Source organism: Strix aluco, chromosome Z, assembly GCF_031877795.1.
Source record: "Strix aluco isolate bStrAlu1 chromosome Z, bStrAlu1.hap1, whole genome shotgun sequence".
NCBI classification, from domain to species: Eukaryota; Metazoa; Chordata; class Aves; order Strigiformes; family Strigidae; genus Strix; species Strix aluco.
In genome coordinates, this window is record NC_133971.1 from 29,369,121 (window position 1) to 29,382,088 (window position 12,968).

At 41.9% G+C, this 12,968-nt stretch overlaps 1 long non-coding RNA gene across 3 annotated transcripts in view; it reads right to left on the reverse strand.

Annotated features, from left to right (window-relative positions):
• The window catches only part of LOC141918862 (uncharacterized), a 53,630-nt gene that overhangs the window by 11,877 nt on the left and 28,785 nt on the right, over positions 1 to 12,968 (reverse strand). The gene's annotated exons all lie outside the window — the stretch shown is intronic.

The window sequence follows — 12,968 nt, forward strand, 5'->3', positions numbered from 1 at the left end:
TATTTGAATGTGAATTGTACCCTTTATCCATTCTCCTGGGGACTGCAGTATCACCTTGCAAACAATCGTCAATGTCACCTATGCTGATTATACCAGGGAGTTGAAACAGAGATTTCTATTTGAACAGTTGTACTGAAATACAGAGAAAAAGCTATTGCTTCTGGATATCAGGAGGACATCACTAGGCTTTAACCTGTGACCCAAGAACAGTTTGATGCATATTAGGGAGAGCACAGTACTTTTGCCACATGGAGGCTTAGACTACTTCTGAAACACCATATTTCAGTTCAATTTATCTTGGAAATAAAAGGCTGTGAAGTAGTTAGCATTTTACCTCAAAATAATTGGACTGTAACTGCTAGTAATTCAGGAACTGTTTTTTGCACACAGCTGAGCTGTCCATTGGGAAGGAATGGTATCGTTAGCTGAAGAAGGTCATCTTATCAGCCCTCCCATCAATAAATTCTCCTTACATAAGTTATCCTTAGCCCATACACATTTTGCTTTTCAATGTCCTTGTTTCACTTAGGATAATGATATTCTTACAAAAACAGTTTGTTCAGTACAACTGCTATGTGAATGTCTTTTCCATAGCATATAGCCTGATAACTACTTGGGCTGAAGCAGCTTAATAAACTAAATTTTAAGTATAAGTGCTGCTTTTTAGAGGCCTAACAAAGCCTTATGAATAGAAAGATTCTCCAAGTGCCAGCGCAGCCATGGTCCAGGCAGTCCTGAGGAGTGGTATCAGCCTAACGCTTTAGGGAATACAGACCTCAGTCTAGTTATCTTTTTACAAATGTCTGTCTCCATTTCCTGCTACACTGACTTCTGCATCTCTTTACAGGTGCAGAAAGGCTTTCAAGAGTTTATAATTTAGCCAACATGAATGCTGTAATGTCCTCAACTCCCTATTTCTTTGCTTTCAATGACAACTTTATCTGTGAACTCTAAAGCTCTTTTTTTGCTTTTCAGAATTGCGTTTGTGCTCTTTCCCTAAGATTTTATTTGGAGCATATTATGAGTTAATGTGGGGATAAGAAGAGAAATTAACCATGGAAGTTAATCCTCTGGCTTTTCCACCCAGCCTCAATGTCTGTCTCCTCTACCTGGGTGCAGCAGCCTGGATTTCTCCTGGTTTATTTCAGGTATGTAGGCTGTCCTTTTATTCATGTGCAAATCAGCTTTGTTAATGTTAATTCATTAATGTAGCATTAGAATGTACATGCCTGGTTTATCAGGAGAGTTTGCTTCTAAAAATTTAAATGTTACAAAAGAAGTAAATCTTCGATATGAAAATCCCACAGTATACTGTCTAGTTAGAAAGGCAAAATCTTACGCTGGTTACTGTGAGTGTTCACGAATAGCAGTCACATCCCCTTTACTCTGACAACTTGTTAGAGTTATAATAGGAAATGACAAAATAAACAACCTCTTCCTCTCCATTTTCTTCTCACAGCAGAACAGCAGTATTACGTTTTTCATGCACTCCCTATAGTGTATAGGGCAATGGTAGACTAACAGGAAGGAAATAACAACTAATAACTTCATGTTTCATCAGAGGAGTATCTGCCTTGAATGACTTGCCAATAAAGTAGAATGGAAGCTCTTATCTGAAATTTTATCTCTGGCAGGAATAAATGAATAAACAAGACAACTGTTGCATGAGGAGAAGATGGGCACCTTCAACACCAAGAGAAATGTCAGGTGGTTCACTGTACTGTCACATTTTACTGTCTTTCAAAAATTAATCCAGTCTTTATTGAAAGTTATAAAGTATTAGGGCTCTAAGATATCAGCTGATGTCTTTGCTTGACAGCAAGGTGAATCCTCAAATGTATCCTTCCCACCCTCAACCATGTTATATGGCCCCATATGCATATAAGCACATACCCATGTATGCTTTGGACTTCCTGGTTTAGATTAATTTCTTAATGTTCTAATGATTAACAGAAGAGCCAGCTTAGTCTATTTTTTCATGTTTTCTGGTGACACCATGTGTCATATAATGTTCTTATTTTGAAAGGAGTTTTTACTCATAATAATGGGCTTGTGAGGTTTTCTGCTGCCCCTCCTGTGTCTAGCAGCCAGAATTTAATCATGACGTTTTACATCAAGATAAGAAAACTACAGAGAGCTTGGCTAAGCCAAGTAGAGTCAAGCTCAACCATTTTAGCTGATTCCTACTAGACAGACCAGACCTTATCCTTGAATTAAAGCACCTCAATGGCATAAGCATAGTCTGAAAAAGAGGTTATAAGGAGTATATTAACATATTCCCCATGCAGGTATGTGATTTTTGTGTTCTGTTATTTCAGAGCCCCACAAAACCAAAACTACATTAAAAATATATTAGATTGAAATGATGTAAATATGAATCGATACCAGAGCCCTGATCTATTTAAATAGAAATCCACATTAATTTTAAAACAGAGAGGGAATCCCTCATTTAGGATATTTTGCAGTGTCACTTCCTGTACTGTCACAAGCTCTTGCTGGAGTCATTGTTAACAAAGGTCTCTTAAAACGCACCTTCTATATCCAAGAAGCCATGCCAACAAACCAACAGTCTTGAAGCACGGTCCTTTCAGGAACTCTCTTTGAACTGTGCAGCTGACCACAGCAGACAAAATGGACCTTGTGAAAAAAGGGAACGCTCTCAGTTTCCTCATTTGAAAGTGAGTTGTAGCTCTAGAGAACTGAAGGAGGAGCAGTTCATTTCAGATGTCTGTCTGTGGAGAGCAGTTTAGTGTCAGGGCCTCAAAATGTCTGACTGAGGCCAGGTAGAAATTGGTCCTGAAGAAAAAGTGACAGTAATATCAAAAAAAGTTCACGAATGTCACATTCTTGCTCTTTTCCTGATAGGAACTTCCATGCCTTTTTATTTCAAATTCAGAAGGAAACACTTCTTGGGCTGTAGGTTATTTCCTCTGTTGCATTCCTCCCAAAATGGTATGGACTCCCAGGGACACTCCACACTTCTTTGCAGATGTTTTCAAAACACTTTCACCTTTAACACCTAGGCCAGGTGGCCTGAGTGGCTTCATCCACTTATTCCCACAATTTGCTTATTCCCACAGTAAGTAAAGAATCACCAATGGATTCATTGCTAAAGTGTCTTTACGAGTTAAATATTTATCCATCATTGTGAATGTGCATGCTGTTTCCAGTGATGAAAGAGATACAAGCCCTCACTCCAAACATTTTTACTGTGTGACTCTCATTTACCTGCAACGTTACGAAATTTCAATAGCTCTCCTGGGTAGCTGGGATAGGCTAGGGCGCTCAGCATACTCATTGCTATGCAAAGCATACTGAACAGCGATGGTCATCACCAGTTTGGTAATTATTCCTCCATTTTGTCATTTCAATATGCCTCTGATGTTGCCTGGAAAGCTCTGTTTCTCAACTATATTTATGGGTATTCTCTGCTGTTTGCAGTTATTGTATAGCTCTGATTAATACTTCCTCCTCTCTGACACACAAGGAGCTGCATTCTAATACTGTGTTTATTATTTTCCATCAGATTCCATACTTCTGAATAAAAAAAAAAAAAAAAGTGTAAATCAAGGAAGTAGTGTTGGAGGTCCATAAAATGTGAGACCATGAAAATGTCATCACTGTACATTTTATTTTCCTGTCTAATTTGAATCTCCCAAATGTTAATTTATTTATGGTTGCATTGTTCATTTGGGATATCTTAATCTTAAGAGGTAGCCTGACCCAGACCTCCAGCCCCACTTTCATGGTTTAGATAGTATTTGGAATGGTTATTTCAGCTTCCTTCTTCATATGCAAGGTCATGTCCATCCGTCAGTCCCTGTGATAAGCTTAGAGCATGCACTGAGTATTGTTAATCGAGTTTTTCCCAAGTCTAGCAAAATCATTATACCTTGGTCACACTATTTCTATGCATTTTGATTTTCTTCAATGACCTATGCTATTTTTCCTTTGACCAGAGCACACAGTAACAGGCTTCATAGAAGACCTTGGCAATGAAAATCACATTGTACAATTGATTTTAGTCCAGTCCTGTGTGAATGATTTGTATGAATCAGCTTGCCTTGCAAAAAGATGTAGCAGCTATCACCTGGGTCTTTATTTTCTTTTATAATAAAATTTGTTTCAATTAATGGCTGGGAAATTTTAGTCTCCCCTTAATGGGAAGTTACAGCCTAGTTCCACATTGGCCTTATTCTCTTGAATCACAGAGTGCAATCAATACAAGCATAACTCTTGGTTCAGCCTGCAAAAGGCAATGGCAATTATATCTGTGCATTTCAATAATGAAATAATGGCTTTTTCTCTTATTGTACAGTCCTCATCTTAATAACAGCCTACAGGACTTTTAATTTCTCACTGGGAGTCCTTTATAGGCTGAAGGAAATAATCCTGACCAATTTCAACAGTTCTGTGATGCTTCCATGACTAAAACACTGCTTTCAATATTATATTAAGGCAAATTTTTTTCAGAGGTATGCTATTGTGTACTTCAAAGTAGTAACTCACCCTCTTTAACAGGAGTTGCCACTGATTTATTACAATTTATCTGAAGGAAGGAAAGTGGTTTTTGTCCAGCAGCTGACAAGAGCTCTGTGTGTGTGTGTATGTAAACCACATTTTTTTCTGTATTTCTGTAGCAACTGTTGATGGAGGGGAGAATGAAGGGAACGATTAAATCAAACAGAAGGTAGTTGCATCAGGTTGCTCTTCAAGAGGTGGACAAAGCCATTACCAAAGCATTCTGAGTGACTCTTTCAAACCCATTTATTGTGATAGCCAAGACAAATATCACAGCGTATATCTAACATCTGAAATGTCAGGCCAAATAAAATGATGGATTAGTAAATCCATGGACACAATAGTAGAGAGAAATTGAAATATAATGATGCCAGAGCCAATCCGTGTTGCAGAAAATGAAGCTGGAATGGAAATAGCAAGAAAGCTTATCATAGATTCCTCAAATGGGAAAAAAGATTCATCCTGCTGTTTAACATAAGTATTAGTGTTTCATCAGTTCTTTGTTGGTAAATGCAGTGCAACCTAGACTGTTATCTTCAGACAATTTGAGCTTTCATCTGTTATCTGTACTGTAACTTGTATTTTGGGAATAACCCATGAAACAACAAACAATGTATTATGTACCACTATAACTATTGATAATAATATTCAACACACATGTATTTTCCTTCCTCACTGTGGATATGATAAAGTTAATCCAGTACTTTCTGCATGAACTGCTGTAATACTTAAAGCAAAAGTACCATACATTCTCAAGCATAAGTGTGCTGATAGAAAATCTAATATTGCAGAGATCATTTATCAGAATATGTCAGCTGTTGGGTGGTGTAAATACAGAAGGAATTGTGACAAAGGCAGTTGTCACACTGTCAGAGTCATGACTGATCCAACACACTACATTTTGAAATGCAAGGATATGCAGTAATGAGTCACCCTGTGTAATGTGTAATAGAAAGGATATAATCAGAAAAGATTTATATTATTACCATAAAAAATAAAAAGTCTCTTGTTAGTCTTATTGTGTCTTCAAATTCTATCTTGACATTTTACAATGCATGATGCAATAATGACTAAAGGGGGAAGAAGCAGTAATTAAAAATCACAAGGCAGCAGCCAGGTAATGTTCAGATGCAGAGGATGGGAGGAGGATGTGCAGATGGAGAGGATGGGAGGGGGCATGCCCATAAGCCAGCTCCCATGCTTTGCACATGCTGGAAGGAGAAGCAGAGGCTGGATAGCAGACATGAGCAGGCTGGCTCCCAGCACTTGTTCTCTTTCCAGGAACAATGCTGTTGGTCAGCCTGGCAAAAACTCAGTACTCCAAGACACCCACACTGTTGTCTGGAAGATTGAAGCTCTGTAGAGCCTTATGTGGACTGGCCTGTGGTATGAACATGTCCAGTTCTTCCAGAACATGTAAAGGAAACAGCTCACCTAGGCTAATGCATGGTGCAGGCTCACACTTATTCCTTCAAGTGGAGGTTGGTCTAAATCAGCATCTTAGCACTAACTTACAAATTAAATGCATTTGCTGAGCATGCCTGGGCAAAAAGCACAATGAAGTCTATGCTTAATTCACAGCATGGACACACCTTACCTCAAAGTGCATGATGCCACACCCTTTTTAGTGCCAGCTCTCAGTGCCTGAAGCCAGTTATTCTTCGGTTACGTTAAAGCAATGATGAGAGCAAGTGTATTTCATCTTGTTCTTCCAGTAAGTCTAACCTTGCATGGAAGAGGAAGCACCTTCTTTGTGGTGGTGCAATGGTCACAAGTACATTACATTGCTTGGAAGCCCTCAAGAAATCTGACAGACATTGATCCCCCTTCCACTGGACTCCCTTAAACCCTTACCAGAGCTGCCAAAAGGCTAACCTTGTCCATAAACATCTACTGAAATACCAAAAAAACATGGAACACACTTCTATTGCAATTCTCCACATCTCTTTCATGCATCCTAACAATAAATGAACAAACAAACAAACAAATAAATATAGATCAGAAAGGTGAGTTTTCTTCTGTCATGGCATTTACAAGCACAGCAAGAAAATACCTATTTTTTAAGATGAAATCCTTCAAACTATTGCCATCTCAGCTTCTTATTGCATCATCAGTTAGCAGCTTTCTTCACAGTTGTGGAATTAGCAATAGCGGCCTCAGCTCAAATGAGCACATGCTTTAAGTCTCACTGAGTGCTGGGGAATTTAAGCACATACTTACAGTTAAACACATGCTTATGTCTTTTCACAGTGCCATATCCATCACTTCTGTAAGCAGGTATGTCTTCATCAGAAAAAAACAGATTTGCTTTCAACAGAAAGGATTTGAAGCGGCTCTTCTGAGTTTTTATACCAGCATCGACTTCTAGCTCAAGGTGTTTTATCAAGAGTGACTGGTAAAAGCATCATATGTCACAACTGAGTGGGAGGGGACAGAAAGAGTAAGCAAGTAATCAGGAAGATGTGATTTTACAGATTTACAGGCTGCTGTGACAGGGAAATGAGACCAAAGTTGAAAACTCTGTCAGCATCTCCACCTCTTATGAATTGGAGCAGATTGAATGTAAGTTTGTCAGCTGAGCACAGCTGACACAGGAAGACACAGGAGATGCATCTTTCAGGGAAGACACCATGGATCATTTCTATCTTGGTAAGTCAAGACAGAAAACTAACTTCATCACAAGTTCATAACTTCTGAACCCCTGATTAAAACCAGTGCAGGGTCCACTGAACAACATCCAGATTGGTCCTGATTGCTTTTGCATATTCTGATCTTGAACAAACAAGGATGAAGAAGGAGCTCCTGGACAAGCTCAAAGATAAAAAGGAAGCCTACAGAGGGTGAAAGCAAGGACAGATAGCCTGAGAGGAGTATGGAGAAACCGTCTGAGCAGCCAGGTTAGGAAGGCCAAGGCCCTGATACAATTACATCTGGCCAGGGATGTTCACAGCAACAAAAAAAGCTTCTATAGGTACGTTGGTGATAAAAGGAAAGCTAGAGAAAATGTGGGCCTTCTACAGAAGGGAACAGAAGACCTGGTTACCTGGGATATGGAGAAGGCTGAGGTACTCGATGACTTTTTTGCCTCAGTCTTCACCAGCAAGTGCTTCAGCCACACCGCCCAAGATGCAGAAGGCAAAGGTGGGGACTGAGAGAATGAAGAACCACCCACTGTAGGAGAAGATCAGGTTTGAGACCATGTAAAGAACCTGAAGGTGCACAAGTCCATGGGACCTGATGAGATGCATCCACGAGTCCTGAGGGAACGGGTGGATGAAGCAGCTAAACCACTATCCATTGTATTTGAGAAGTCGTGGCAGTTCAGTGAAGTTCTGACTGACTGGAAAAGGGGAAACATGACCCCATTTTTAAAAAGGGAAAAATGGAAGACCTGGGGAACTACAGGCCAGTCAGTCTCACCTCTCTATGTTAGGAAACTATGTTAGGGCACATGGGAAATAAGGACATGATTGGTGATGGCCAACATGGCTTCACTAAGGGGAAATTATGCCTGACAGATCTGGTGGCTTTTGACAATGGAGTTACAGCATTGGTAGGTAAGGGAAGAGCAACTGAAGTCACGTATCTGGATGTGTGCAAAGCATTTGACACTGTCCCGCATGATTTCCTTGTCTCTAAATTGGAGAGACATGGATTTGATGGGTGGACCACTCAGTGGATAAGGAATTGGCTGGATGGTCACACTCAAAGAGTTGCAGTCAACAGCTGGAGAGCTGTGACAAGTGGTGTTCCTCAGAGGTTAGTATTGGGACCAGCACAGTTTAACAACTTTGTTGGTGACATGGACAGTGGCATTAGGTGCACCCTCAGCAAGTTCGGCGATGACACCAAGCTGTGTGGTGCAGTCAACATGCTGGAGGGATGTGCCATCCAGAGGGACCCTGACAGGTTTAAGAGGTGGGCCCCTGCAAACCATATGAAGTTCAACAAGGCCAAGTGCAAGGTCCTGCACATGGGTTGGGACAATCCCAAGCACAAACACAGGCTGGGCAATGATGAGTGGATTGAGAGCAGCCCTACGGAGAAGGACTTGGGGGTATTAGTGGATGGAAAAGCTAGACATGAGCCAGAAATGTGGACTTGCAGCCCAGAAAGTCAACCATATCCTGGGCTGCATCAAGAGAAGTGTGGCCAGCAGGTCGAGGGAGGTGATTCTTCCCCTCTACTCCACTCTCATGAGACACCCCCCTGCAGTGCTGTGTCCAGCTCTGGGGCCCCCAACATAAGAAGGACATGGACCTGCTCGAGGAAGTCCAGAGGAGGGTCACAGAGATGATCAGGGGGCTGGAGCACCTCCCCTATGAGGACAGGCTCAGAGAGTTGGGGTTGTTCAGCCTGGGGAAGGGAAAGCTCTGGCGATACCTTATAGCGGCCTTCCAGTACTTAAAGGGGACTGCAGGAAAGATGGGGAGGGACTCTTTATCAGGGAGTGTAGTGATAGGACGAGGAGTAACAGTTTTAAACTGAAAGAGGGTAGATTTAGATTAGATATAAGGCAGAAATTCTTTCCTGTGAGGGTGCTGAGACACTGGAACAGGTTGCCCAGAGAAGTGGTGGCTGCCCCCTCCCTGGCCAGTGTTCAAGGCCAGGTTGGACGGGGCTTTGAGCAACCTGATCTACTGGAAGGTGTCCCTGCCCATGGCAGGGGGATTGGAACTAGATGATCTTTAAGGTCCCTTCCAACCCAAACCATTCAATGATTCTATAATTCTATGAATGCAATCACAAAACCCATGCAGCATCACTGGGTTATGCTAGAATTCATTTACCTGTCATGTAATTGCACTAGTGTCCCAAGATTATGTCTAATACTGTCTGGTAAGTGGCAGCCATGTCCAAGTAACCCTAATGCACCACATGAAAGTAACCACTGATATTAACAGATCTGGGCCTGACACTCTGAAGAGGCATTTCCCATGCTTAGTATCTGTAGTCTTTGGTAAACTATTCATATCCTGTATCTTCTTGATAGTATTGAAATGTTTATTTACTGACATATATATATAGGCCAGTGTTACCTGCATTCAAATGCCAGCTTGACAGAATGTTGGCTAGAGCGCGTTAATTCAAGCACAATAAGGGTAAGGGGGTATATCAGCTTTCTCAAGTAGGAAATACATTTCAGTATTCTCTGTGATAGCGCACCCAAGATGAGGTATTAGTGTCTGTGTAACACACTAATGTAAGCAGTTACTGGGAACTGCTTCTTATACAGTGCTATACTGTTGTAAAAGGATAAAAGAGCAAAAATCTAGCAAAAGACAAAAAGGCAATGCTTCTTATATGATCCGCAGCTCAGATCTAAGTTTTGTTTTGTAACCAGGATCACTATTTCTATCAACAAATCTTGCTTAGTTCTAGGGTAGAAGTAGGGTAGAACTACTGTATTGTTAAGATTTATGACCAACAGAATGGTGATCTGAAAACATGCTGTGGGAAGAACCTGGTTTTGTGTTCTTTAGGTGACCATAGCTCATTATAATATGAAAACCACACCTCTATAGCTTAAGTTACCCACCTCGTCATGAAGTCCCTCACCCTTTGAGGATGCATACATTAACAGCTAGACACTATGACTCTAAATGAAGGCAAGGAATAAAACTAGCCAATCGATGATATTGTGGTAAAATACTAACCAATAGAAGCACATGTTTGTGTGTTCAGAATCAAATAAATATGGTGTGTGGTTGTAACTTGGTGTGCTGGCCACTTTGAATGCCTAGCACCCTTTTCTGCACAGGACTGTAATAAATACAAATATTTCGACTCCGTGTGTTAATGGGCTCTTTGCACACGGGGTGAAGAACCCTGGTTTGGGGACAACAATACTACAGCAGTATTGCAGTGTAGATACCACTGTCTTCTCTACAGAACTGGAAAAATGCAGTTGAAATCTCCAGTGTGGGGTCCCTCTCACAGGAGAGAGTCCTCCATGAACTCCTCCAACGCAAGTCTTTCCCATGGGCTGCAGCTCTTCACAAACTGCTCCAGTGTGGGTCCCTCCCAGTGACAAACTGCTACAGTTTGGGCTTCCCTCAGAGTCCAAGCCTTCTTCGGCTGCAGCCGCCTGCTCTGGCATGGAGTCCTCCACAGGCTGCAGGCTGGCATTTGCTCCACCAATGACCTCCATGGGCTGCAGGGGGACAGCCTGCCCTCTCACCACAGGCTGCAGGGGGGTCTCTGATCTGGTGAACCTCTCTGCTGCCTCCTCCTTTCTTCCACTGACCTCAGAGTGTGAGGAGTCCTCCCCCTGAGGAGGAAGGAGCAGCAGAAACAACAGGTGATGAACTGACTGTAATCCCCATCCCCTGCCCCCCTGCGCTGTTGCGGGGGAGAAGGGAGAGAAATCAGGAGCAAGGATGGGCCCAGAAAGAAGGGGAGGGGTGGGAGGAGGGTGTTTTTCAGATGTGGTTATATTCCTCACTGTCCTACTCTGTTTGATTGGAAAATTAAGTCGTCATGGTGTTTGAATTAAACTGATGTTCTTTTTCTTCCCCTAAGAAGTCTGTCTTTTGCCCATGACCATAACGGCTGAGTCATCCCTCCCTGTCCTTGTCTCAATTCATGAGCCTTTTGTTGTATTTTCTCCTCCCCACCACTGAGGGGGAAGGAGTGAGGGAGTAGCTGCGTGGTACTCAGTTGTCCTCTGGGCTCACAGCAGGACAGGGCCTTATTCAACAAATACTGTTGCCATTAGTAACTTTATTGGTGTGAGTGAAAATCTGCGCTCCTATGTGAGTTCTGTCTGGCAGGTGCCACAGATTACTAGCACTTTAGGCAGAACATGTGTTGGGGGTTGACCTTAGTATCTGTGCTTCCCATATCTAATCCTTAGCAAGTATGGGACTTGATCCTGCAGTCACATCATGCAGAGCAGAGCTGCACTGGCTTCAAGGAAAGCACACCAGAGCAGCTTCTTATCACAGGATCAGATCCTTGGGGTGTGAAAATCATATAAATAACATTTCCTACTTCCTTAACCAGCTTTTTAGGGGCATGGCACTTAACTCTGAAAATTATTTTTGCCCCAGCTAAACAGAGCAAATATTTTGAGCATTTGATATTCAAAATGATGGCTATTACAGTCTTCCTCACATTTCCAGCTTTCTCTTACAAAGGAATGCAACTCTTCCATGAAACGTGAAAACCACAAATGGGCAGTAAAATTTTTTTTTAGGTGGGAAAGAACACAATGGGTTTGAAACACGCAAGCAAAGTGCTATTAGCAGTCCTCATCCCTCTTGACAGATGTCTTGTCAAGGTGGCTGCAGTTTAAAGGCTGTCTTGTCAGCCACCACTGTTTACTAATAAAAGACAAGGAAGACAAGCCAAGGACTGGAGGGATTCAGCGGTGCTGTCTTACTCCTCACTGTGGTCTCCAGACAGTGTGAGGAATTTCTCTGCCTGTTCAATGCTCTCTGTTTCCATAAGCTCTATAGCATAAATCACTGATCCACAAAAAGCTTCAATCCCATTAGTTTATGGGACTTAAACACACACCTAAAGCAGTCCTGAAAACTGTTATTTACATGAGTTACACTAAAACACTACTGTGGTTTAACCCTGGTAGGCAGCTAAGCACCACACAGCCACTTGCTCACTTCCTCACTTCCAAGCCCAGTGGTAAGGGGAAAGATAAAAAGAAAGAGTAAACCAAGAAAACTCCTGGGTCAAGGCAAAAATAGTTTAACAGGTGAAGGAGAAGTGGAAGAATAAATAAAGAAAACAAATCAAAGCAAGTGATGCAAAGACAATCACTAACCACCTCCCATGCTAAACCAATGTCCCACTGGTTCCCAAATGGAAGATAGCTAACCCACCTAAACCCGCCCTCCCCTCAAATTTATTGCTGAATATGACACTGTGTGGCATGGAAAATCTCTTTTGTTTGGTAAGTTTGGGTCATTTGCCTGGTTGTGTTCCCTCCCAACCTCTCGTGCACCCCAATCTAGTCACTGGGGGTCAGAGAGAGCAGAGAATGCTTTGATGCTGTGCAAATACTGTTCAGTAGTACCTAAAACATTGGTGTGTTATCAGCACCACAGGAGCTGCCATGGAGAAAATTATCTCCATCCCAGCCAGACCCAGTACAAATGCTTTAAATCTGCCCACTGGCAGATGATCCTAACTCCGGCCTACCTGGCAAATGCACGAGTCCTTTCAGTCTTCCCTTTGGCAGTCCCGTGCTTTCCACTGTTATCATACGTTACATTTTCAAAACAAATGCCTCTTGTGCCTCCATGTAGTGACTGCAAGACAAATTGCTTTTGCAATAAACAGTTGTAAATTGCTTGAAATTAATTTTTCTGATATGGCCTGGTCCTGCTTTCCCAGACAGGATCTTTTGTTTCTAGTGGAAGCTCTCCATAGGGATTTAGCTGCATTATCACATCTTAATAAAATGGTAAAATTAGATTGATTTCCTG